The 9,841-nt window shown below is 40.4% G+C and overlaps 1 long non-coding RNA gene across 1 annotated transcript; it reads right to left on the reverse strand.

The window, feature by feature from the left end:
* Positions 1 to 4,607: 4,607 nt before the first annotated feature.
* LOC113017567 (uncharacterized) lies at positions 4,608 to 8,862 on the reverse strand. Its single transcript, XR_003271506.1, has 4 exons — positions 8,768 to 8,862; positions 8,530 to 8,594; positions 4,856 to 4,952; positions 4,608 to 4,666 (listed from the first exon to the last, which is right to left on the reverse strand). It is a non-coding gene; the product is annotated as an uncharacterized LOC113017567 (long non-coding RNA).
* Positions 8,863 to 9,841: the final 979 nt, after the last annotated feature.

Below are 9,841 nucleotides of genomic sequence, written 5' to 3' on the forward strand. Positions count from 1 at the left end.
CATCGGCCCACCGAGTGCAGCTATGGCTGCTTAATACTAATTTATTTTTGTACAGGGCCAGCAAAACAACAGTTTTCGAGGGCATTGCCATATTGGAATGCCGACTTCTCTGACGAGGCTAACCAGATCGCCGTTTACTCCAGCGACACATCGTTGTCAGGTCCGTGTTTTGATTTCCGAGGTAAGTCGAACGCAACACGCAAAGTAACGAATAAAGACCCTATCCAAATCCCAGTAACGATTAAGGCGTTCCTGATTTTGGCATAATAATGAGTTACCGTGCTCGTTACCTCAATAATAACGTAGTTACTGTAGCGCGTTACTTAATAACGCGTTAGTCCCTACACTGCTAATAACAAAGAAATGTAATGACAGGCATAATAGAGATGAACAATGGACTTAAACATAGAAATAAACTCAAACTCAAAACGCTGGGTCAAAAGACTCAGGATCGTGACATGAACAGAATCAAAGTTTTCATTACACGGAAGATTGAGCAGCATTTGATTAAATGAACAATAACTGCTCTTATTTGAATAAAGGAAAAAATGAGTACAACATAATATCTGAACAGAGAGATGTAACATGCACCAAATTCAAATTCACTGAGCCAGCAGCAAAACAGCTTGTAACATGTTGTTTTGTGTGATTCAGGTGGACTGAAAGAGTCTAATACAGGTAAACTATTAATAATATCAGAATATGAAAGACTGCCGTCCACTTTGGCTAACTAAATAAGATCCAGAGGAGGCAGAGCATTAACAAGAACACTGTCAGTGTCTGTGTGTCATAGTTCTGAGTCTTTGTCCCAGTGTTTTGCGTTGGTGGATTTTTCAATGTTGCTAATGCTATTGTTTTATTCTTATAGTAACTGATGTTTCCTAGTTTAGTTTTCTTGCTTGATTGTTTGCCTTGATAGCCAAACTTAACAAAACAAAAAGGTGGGGGGAGGAGGACTGGGTGGTTGAGCCAAACCAAAAAAATAATAAAACAAAAAGAGGTCAATAGCTTCCCTGTGCCTACATAAAATGAAATGTAAAACAAAAAGGCCTATCTAGCTACTCGACCAAAAGGTCAGTAAAAAACATGCAAACGTGGCGTCAACCGCATAACCTAGTGCAGGGGTCGGCAACCCTGAGCACGCGAAAGGTTAACTGATGGCACGACCATAGTTGGACTGGCCATCCTGGTGCTGGTGGTGATTTTTCGTTTTTATGGGGGGATGATTTTTGTTCGTTTTTTTTAAATAACAGTATAAACAATGAAAGGTGGTGGATTGGCCAAATGATGGCTGATGTGTAAAAATAAATCAGTTGTTTAGTGGTGGCTATGGCGGAGCTTCCACAGAGGCCAGCAGGTGGATGATGGAAAGGGGAGGCAGGAGGAGGAGAGGCAGGAGGAGGAGAGACCGAAGGCGGCCGCCGGTCCGAGTGTCAGGTGAACTGAACTTCAGGTAAGAAGTTATGACCTGCAGTCTATCTGGGTCAGATATAAACCAAGTTTAGGTGGAGTTTATTTTCGTTGTGCTGACTTTTTACAGCCAGTTACAATAACTCGTACTGCGTGCTAGCTAGCATGACGGAGTTTCTATACAGCTGGGTGAGTGCTATGATGTTACTGATAGTGAACTTTAGTTTATTCATAAGGTTAGTTAGTAGAGTTGCCAACCGTCCCGTAAAAAACTGAATCGTCCCGCATTCAGAGAAAATATTACACGTTTCGTATTGAGCTGAAAAGGAAAACAGTTTGTCCTGTACTTCAGCTAGAATGAAAAAAAGACACAAAGCTGGAGTTATTCTGTCTTTATGCTGCAGCCGTCTCTTCTTCTCTCATTCTCTCCCCCTGCCTCTCCTGTTGCTTCTTCAATCATGAAACTGATCAATGATCAGCTGATCGGCTTTTCTCTCTTGTTTGTTTATCGCCCACTTTGCGCCAGAAAGAGGAAACCAGCGGATGTCGCACTAATCAACAGCAGCACGTTTAAGCTTGATCAGCTGTTGTTAGAATTAATTTAATATTAATTTCTAGTATCAGCTGATGTTTGCTGGAGCCACAGCTGTAAAGCTGCTGGTCATGATATCGGGTTGGATATGTGGTGAGAGGGAATCTGAATGTAAGTTTTATTTGTACAATGAAGGAAGTTGCCAGGAGAATAATCTCCTCCTTAATGTCAGCAAGACTAAGGAGCCGATCGTGGACTTCACTACAAAGCAGGAATTACAAGCCCCTCATCATTAGTGGCACACCAGTGGAGAGAGTGGACAGTTTCCGATACCTGGGTGTCCACATCAATCAGGACCTGTCATGGTCCTGTCACATCAACACCGTGGTTAAGAAAGCCCACCAGCGTCTCTTCTTCCTCAGAAGACTCAGAGACTTCCATCTGCCACTGAAGGTGCTCAAGAACTTTTACTCCTGCACCATCGAAAGCGTCCTGACGGGAAACATCTGCACCTGGTTTGGGAACAGCACCAAGCAGGACAGACGAGATCTGCAAAGAGTGGTGCGCTCAGCCGAACGCATCATTCGATCAGAGCTTCCTGACCTGCTGACCAAAGCCAGGAAGATTATGATGGGCCTCTCCCATCCCAATAATGGACGCTTCTCACTGTTGAGGTCTGGGAAGCGCTTCTCTTGAGGCCAAAACAGAGAGAATGAGGAGGAGCTTCTTCCCTCAGGCTATTCGGGCCCTGAACCAGGTGTAGGACTGGACTCTCACACACATCACATCACCACATGCACTCTGGTTTTTCTTCTTGCACACTTCCTAAATTTTATAATTTCTCTTGACTAATAATCTCTTACGTAAACTGTTATTTGTACATTTTTACTGTTATTTGCACAATTTTACTGTAAATTTTGTAGTAACCTGTAAATTTGTATATCTTACTGTAAACCTACTGTCATTTAATGGTCGGGCACTGCACAGCTACAAGCATTTCACCTCATGTCATACTGTGTATGGTTGTGTTTGTGACAAATAAAATTTGAATTTGAAGTTCACCTAAACCAGGCTTTCTTTGTGTTAGCTGCCTGATAAAACCTAAAACTCTAGTCAGGGATTGCAGGTGTCACAACGGACATTATCAGCTTTCTCTGTCAATCCTATCTTTCTGTTTCACACTCTGTGTGCACTCATATAAAAAAAATCTTTAAAAAAAATAATCACATGACTCTTCTTCCACACAGCATGATCCCAGAGTGCCGCTTGCTCCAATCAGCACTGTTAAAACAATGAGATTAATGCTGCGTTAAAAAATGAGCCTTTAGCACAGAGGATTAAACAGGTTAATTCGAGCTCATTATTTCTAAGGCAGATGCTACACATTAGAGCTCTGAAACTTCAAGTTGGACACATTCAAACACTAAAGCTTACTCTCTCACAGACTAACAAAAGAGACTCTACATCGCACTTAAAACACGCTGTGAATAAAATAATCAGTGAAAATTAGTTTATTTTAAAGCACAACTCATAACCTGCTCCTGATATTTTTAGTTTTTATTCTCTCAGCTGCAGGGTTTAAGGGTTAATTAATTATCAATTAATGACAGTGGGTGTGAATACAGATTATTGAACTGTAAAACAGGAGAAATAATAAGCAAAGACATTCGCCTCGTCAGCCATGCCACAATTTATTGGACAGGAAAAAGCAAACCTTCATGAATTCATCCACTAACTTCTGAATTCTATAACTATAGCCTTGTTTGTTTGTTATGTCTTTTGTTACAAATAAATGCATTTATAAACAAATATGCATAAACACTTAATAAACACATGAACTCAACATGAAATTACATGGGGTAAAGTTCATAATATTCATTTATGCATTTTTATGTTTTTTATATGTTCTTTTATGTAGCTATGGACGCATTACTGAGTCTTGCAAGAATGCCAACCTTACAAGCAGCGACAGTTTTTTTTTTATTTAATAAAAGATGAGCAATAATTGTGAGAACAAGAGAAGATGTAGCCAATTAGAAACAACTGTCAAAATGTACAACATGCAAGCTAAGAAAGCAAAGTGTAACGATTTTGCCAAAATTTTAGTGATCGTTGTATCTTTTCAACATTCATTTCAAAATCAGTTCTCTCATATTTCCTCTTTATTATTTTCATCACTGTTTAAGAAACTTAACAAAGTCTTATAAAGCATCTAAACCAGCATCATGAAGTGATGTTTAAAGATCGCAGCAAGCTTACAGCATCTCTCAAATCAAAAGAGATGCTGTAAGCAGTCCTACAGCCTGAAAGTGTACAGGCTGAAGGAATCCTCCTCTGATTTTATCACATGCAATTACAATACGCTTTCTCATCTGTATCTGTTTGTATTTACAATGTGTATTGGTTGTTTGTCCCAGCAGTTTACAATACAGAACGCGCATGTTCCTGGGGCTTCTATAAAGATTTCTATTCACATTGATACGATTCCTTGGATCACAAACTGTTCTAACTTGATTAAAGTTACTAATGATGAAGGTATTCTCGCGCTTACATTTACCATTATTATCTCTGATGTTCCTGTTTGCTATCAGAAAATCACATCCCCCTCGTGGGATTGCGGGGATTATATGCTGGTTTTGGAATTTCCAAACACGTCCGTCAGTCATGCAGAGCACAATGACAGAGAGCGCCACCAGCAGGAAAATGGAAGTCTTCATTGTATTTCTATAGCAAAGAAAGTAAACAGAGTGAATATATAAATCAGTATTATTTCATTTAATTTATTAACTTGTTTATTTTTGTTTCCTAAATTTTAATCGTGCTTAACTATTAAAGTAAAAATGCAATAGATATTTAAAACTACAAATTAGATGATACTAATGCTCCAAACAATAACTAGCAAAGATGTCTCACCTTGTCTTCTTTTTTCAGTTAGCCAAAGTGTGATTGGATGCCTTGAACACCCACAGTTGTTGGTTGAATGAGGAAGATCTTCAGTGTAGGAAACTCTCTGAAAAGTCAGATTGTTTGCAGTGAGTTCATATGGCCTGTAAATGGTAAATGGCCTGTATTTATATAGTGCTTTACTAGTCCCTAAGGACCCAGAAGTGCTTTACATATCCAGTCATCCACCCATTCACGCACTGGTGATGGCAGCTACATTGTAGAGGAGACAGAGGCGAGGCTGCCGGACACTGGCGCCACCGGGCCCTCTCACCACCACCAGTAGGCAACAGGTGAAGTGTCTTGCCCAAGGACACAACGACCGAGACTGTCCAAGCCGGGGCTCGAACCGGCAACCTTCCGATTACAAGGCGAACTCCCAACTCTTGAGCCACGATCGCTCCAGAGGAAAGGTCAGCACCTGCATATCTGACCAGTTTGAATGAATTTATATCTAAACAGAAATCAGTTAAAGCTTTCACTATGCAAGTAAATATGTAAAATATTCATATTATTAAAGATCACAAAATAAAGATCAAGTCATGTAATGCTGTCCATAACTGGTTGATTACGATGTCTTTGGTATATACGGATATATTGATATCCTTATAACTGTAGTTCTTTTAGATTTTGTATGTCATCTTCAAAAATTTCACAAAAGGTTATTTTTCCACATTGTTTGTCTTTAGATTTTATTTGAAGATTCTCCTGCTTTGAAACTCGAGTGGAAAACTAAAAACAGAAACATGTTTTGGATTAAGAGTTTAGTGCAGCTAAAGCTATAGTATTAGAGTGGATATCAAATATGTCCAAAAGGTTAAAGTGGCATTTAGCAAGTAGGGAAAGTGTAAGTGAAAGTGGTGCAAAGAAGAAGTCACAATAATTTGTTTTGTAATTCAATCCATTCGTTCATTTTATTCTGCTTATCCGTGGCCGGGTCACGGGGGCAGCAGCCCAAGCAGAGAAGGCCAGACCTCCTTCTCCAAAGCTTGTATCTGCATCTCGTTTTTTTCGGTCACTATCCAAAGCTGGTGACCAAAGGTGAGGGTAAGGACGTAGATCGACTGGTGAAGTGAGAGATTCGCGTTTAAGCTCAGCTGTCTCTTCAGCATGGACTGGTAAAGAGTCTGCAGCCGCAGCACCAAACTCACTTTGTGTAGCTGTTTGGGAGATGATCTGGAATTTAATTTTTCCTTCCTCACAGTTTCAAATTTTTTAACTGAGCTTCACTTTTCACTTCACAATAATAATAACCAAGTAATTTCTTATTTTATCTTACACCGTTTTACGGGGCAATCGTGGCTCAAGAGTTGGGCGTTCGCCTTGTAATTGGAAGGTTCGAGCACCAGCTCCAACAGTCTCGGTCGCTGTGTCCTTGGGCAAGACACTTCACCTGTTGCCTACTGGTGGTGGTCAGAAGGCCCGGTGGCGCCAGTGTCCGGCAGCCTCACCTCTGTCAGTGCGCCCCAGGGCAGCTGTGGCTACAATGTAGCTGCCATCACCTGTGTGTGTGTGTGTGTGTGTGTGTGTGTGTGTGTGTGTGTGTGTGTGTGTGAATGGGTGGATGACTGGATGTGTAAAGCGCTTTGGGGTCCTTGGGGACTAGTAAAGCGTTATACAAATACAGGCCATTTACCATTTTACCAAAAGGTTGTTAGAGATTCAGATTTGTCACTGTTGACTTTCCGTGCATAAAACCTTATAAACACTGAGCTCTAAATGGTTTGAAACTCTAAATCTCGAGTCTAAAAGGGAGCATGTTTATTTTGAAAGCCTTGCAGATGAAATTTGTGGGCGATTCTTTCAGTGCTGATGTTATAACAGCTACTTTTCACACTTACTGTGTGCGCTGTCCTTACTGCTGTGAAATTATGTGTCACATGTTGTAAAAATTAAGCTAAGATGAATGCAGCTCATATATTTTGACACTGTGATGTTTGTGTGTCCTCAATGCAAAGACTGCAGGTTGTTGGAGAGTTAATAAAAGTGACACTACCTTGATGTTGTTTGGCCTCACTGTTTAATAATCTTAGAATTATTTAATACTTCTTAAAATAATAGCCATGTGAACATACTTGCCAACCTTGAGACCTCAGAATTAGGGAGACATTCAAAAGGGCTGTTGGGGAGGGGTGGTATATATATATATATATATAAAAACACCCAGCACGACCCTGCGGGCGGTTTATCCTTCAAGCTCGGGTCCTCTACCAGAGGCCTGGGAGCTTGAGGGTCCTGCGCAGTATCTTAGCTGTTCCCAGGACTGCGCTCTTCTGGACAGAGATCTCCGATGTTATTCCCGGGATCTGCTGGAGCCACTCGCCTAGCTTGGGAGTCACCGCACCTAGTGCTCCGATTACCACGGGGACCACCGTTACCTTCACCCTCTATATATATATATATATATATATATATATATATATATATATATATATACACATATATATATATATACAAAAAACTTGAATCTTACAATGTTTATTTATCGGATAAAATAAGTTAAATGTCACCGTTATTATTGTCCAGCCGGAAACAGGCCAGGGGTGTCCAAATTCAGAGTCTGCGTCCACCTGAGGACCCGGCCTTCGTGGTCTAAGTGGGCTGGGTCCTCCAAAAGCCAGGCAGACCGGAAATGAGCAACTGTGAAATTGGACGGTCTAGCCTTCAGAATTACGTCACGAGCTCTCTCGGTGGAGTGAAACTCAGGTGTCTGCTCCTTGCTATCTAAAATATAACCGGACGCTGGCGTAAATTTTCGACCATCTCACACTTCTGTTTAATCAGTTTTCTGTTTGACGTTTATTCAGCTGTGTGAAAACCCCGGAGGAATCCTCCCGAGGGATTAATAAAGTTTTATTTAATCTCATCTAATCTAATAACTTTAATCTCAGCCAAACCGATTTACTCACGAACAAATAAAACCCAATAACAAAAACATGTTTCAGTTATTTAAGTGACTTATATATCATGTTTAACCTGAGTAGCGAAAGACCGCGGGGGTTTGAAAACGATGTTCCAGGAGTTTGCTGTTCTCCCCGGCTCAGATATTTGAAGTTTACACAGCTATATTGTCGCCTGAAAATATGTTAAAAGTTTATTTTGTGACCCAGAATGAGTAATAAGAGTAAAATTAAAACTAAGTAGCTGCAGTAGTAGTATCCATTGTTGGAAACTGGAATTGGCTGGGCCAATCTGGGATATGGTTTTTCAATTTTGTTGTCCGGGTGGAAAATCGGGAGAAATTGGGGAGAATGGTGGCTCCGGGAGACTTTTGGTAGCGGCACTGAAATTCGGAATTCTCCCGGAAAAATCGGGAGGGTTGGCATGTATGCATGTGAATCAATATTGCAGTTATTGTTGACAGCAGGCCTAAAATTTTATGATATTGGATCATGAAACTGTCCTCAGATATTAAATGTAAATGATTTGTTGCTGCCACAGGATTAGTCTTTCCTGCTTTGGTTTTGATGGAGCTGATGGTCTGTAGGAACAATGATATTCTCCTCAGAGAGGTGCAGTATAAAACAGGACTTTCCTGCATTAAAAGACATCCAGCGTAGTGTTCTTACTCTACCTAAATGGATCTGTTACATTAGTAATATATGGGAGTTGTATTTAAGTCCTTTCCACATGAGGACACTTACCTTATTTTGTGCTTTACTGATGAGTGGTTGGTTAATCTGCAGTGGTTGAGGTATGTGTCGGTCGTCTGGAAGAGAAGGTGAGAAGACGTCTTTAATGAATGTAATGCTCTGAAGGTGTCAGTGATTACTGTGAATTCATAGTAAAACTGGATTTCAATGAAAAGTTTATTTAAATTTGAGCATAAATCCATAAATTTGGTGTGTATAAATATACATAATATAAATAAAAAATTCTTACCAATTGAGGAGTGAAGACTTGATGAGCAGAGATCACGTCTGGTGCAGCTCAGACACGCAGTTCTGTCACAGAAGCAGAAGAACTGACACTTGGCTCTGGAGGCTTCAGTTTTTATACATTTTAAGTAGCTCCAAAAATAATCAAGACCTACGTCACTAGTGCACCAATTGTAACACACTTCTCTTTTTGTGGTTCAGAAAAACATTGCAAATATGAGGAGAAATGACCACAATAGCATGCAGATGTGCTTTGTTATTCACAGCTGAGTCCTGCAAGCAGTTCCTGTGGCCAAACTATTGACAATGTCTTTAAATTATTTTTCTTTACATAAATAAACTGAGTGCACCTAAGAATTGCAGACAATTGCTTTTCAGTTTTACATTTCAAATAAGGATCCAAATGCAGACACAACAGAGAAAAGGGAAGAAAAAGTTTATTTAATTAAAACAAAAGTCAAGGCTCAACACAGGCAGGAGAAAAACTAAATATACCAAAATTAAATAAGGACATGGAAAAAAAGCACACAAGGGACTGGAGATGCAACTTCACATGGCAGAAATTTCTTATTGAAAACAAATTTTAAAAGACTCCTAAAATGTAAAATAAAGACACTAAAATCATCAAATAAGAACCTCCAGCAGGTTAAGTCTCAAACACAACTGAAGATGAACACACCAGACCCCCAGGGGCTCTTACTGTTACAGTCCACCCTTTTTGTTCAGTTCAGGAAATCCTGTATTATCCAGTTCTGTATTTCATAGCATTACCAGGCCACTTTCCCTGTAAGAATCCATTATGGTGGTCAGAGGGCCCGATGGCGCCAGTGTCCGGCAGCCTCGCCTCTGTCAGTGCGCCCTAGGGTGGATGTGGCTAAAATGTAGCTTGCCATCACCAGTGTGTGAATGTGTGTGTGAATGTGTGTGTGAATGTGTGTGTGAATGTGTGAATGACTGGATGTGTAAAGCGCTTTGGGGACCTTAGGGACTAGTAAAGCGCTATACAAATACAGACCATTTACCATTTTCTCTCTTCACTCCCAGCCAGTTGTCAGTCAGAGGAGCACATGTGCCATCT

Source organism: Astatotilapia calliptera, unplaced genomic scaffold (assembly GCF_900246225.1).
Source record: "Astatotilapia calliptera unplaced genomic scaffold, fAstCal1.2 U_scaffold_15, whole genome shotgun sequence".
Lineage (NCBI taxonomy): Eukaryota > Metazoa > Chordata > Actinopteri > Cichliformes > Cichlidae > Astatotilapia > Astatotilapia calliptera.